The sequence below is a fragment of the Octodon degus genome, unplaced genomic scaffold, assembly GCF_000260255.1.
Source record: "Octodon degus isolate 3935 unplaced genomic scaffold, OctDeg1.0 scaffold00206, whole genome shotgun sequence".
Taxonomy (NCBI): domain Eukaryota; kingdom Metazoa; phylum Chordata; class Mammalia; order Rodentia; family Octodontidae; genus Octodon; species Octodon degus.
In genome coordinates this window covers 362,735-364,096 of record NW_004524782.1, presented here as the reverse complement: position 1 = coordinate 364,096, position 1,362 = coordinate 362,735, and positions in this window count along the sequence as shown.

Genomic DNA, 1,362 nt, shown 5'->3' with positions numbered 1-1,362 from the left:
TGTGTCTTCTATTCTGTGAGAGTAAAGATTCTCAAAGTAACTATTGATAATCTTCTGAATTTCCACTGAGTCTGTGGTAATTACATCCTTTTCGTTCCTTATTGCTTGTATTTGAATTTTTTCTTTCCTCTGTTTGATGAGGTTAGGAAGGGCCTTGTCAATTTTATTTAATCTGTGATTTTTTTTGCTCCCAATGCCTTCAAGGCATGACTGGCTGGCTTGTGTCGTGGGGATTGAAGCACAGCAACCTGAGCCTGACTGCTTTGTTGAAGCAGCCACTTAAAAACTGTGTTAAGAGGCAGGCCCCCTTATTTAATCTTTGAAAGAAACAGTTTTTTGCTTTTTTAATTCTTAGAATTGTTTTCTTTGTCTGAATTGAATTAATTTCTACTCTAACCTTTATGATTTCCTCCCGTCTTTGGGCTGTTGGTTTGGTTTGCTCTTCCTTACCTAGTTGTTGAAGGTGCAGCATTAGGGTAGTTATTTGTTCCCGTTCTGTTTTCCTAATGTGTGAGTTCACAGCTATGAATTTCCCTCTGAGAACTGCTTTCACTGTATCTCATAAATTACGATAAGTTGTGCTTGAATTTTCACTGAATTGTAGATATTGTTGAATTACTTGTTTAATTTCATCTGTGACCTATTGGTTGCTGAGTAGGGTGTCATTTAATTTCCATGTACTGAAAGTTTTTTTCTGGTTTCTTTTGTCATTTATTTCCAGTTTCATCGCACTGTGGTCAGATAATGTGCATGGGATAATTTTTTTCTTGCATATACTTAAGCATGACCTATGGACCTATTGACCTATGTGGTCTATTTTAGAAAATGACCCATATGCAGCTGAGAAAAATGTGTATTCAGCTGTGTTTGGGTGGAACACTCTGTACATGTCCACCAAGTCCTTTTGTTTCAAACTCTGGTTCAGTTCTGTTATTTCTTTTCTAAGTTTTTGTCTGGTTGAACTATCTTTTGGAGATGAGGTGTGTTAAAGTCTCCTGTTAAAATTGAGGTTTTGAATATTAGATTTTTCATGTCCATTAAGATTTACTTTATATAGTTGGGTTCTCCCGTATTTGGTGTATACTTATTTATGAGTATTACCTTTTTCTCTTGAATTTTTCCCCTAACAGTATATAGTGGCCTTCTTTATTTCGCTTCATCATTGTTGGTTTGAAGTTGAGACTGTCTGAGAAGAGATTTGCTACCCCTGCTTTATTCTGAGGTGCTGGGGCATGTGGTATTTTGTTCCATCCTTTGACTTTCAGCCTTTGAATGTCTTTATGAGTTAAATGTGTTTCTTGTATACAGCATATTGTTGGATTTTGTTTCCTAATCCACTGTGCCAGTCTATTTCTCTTAATT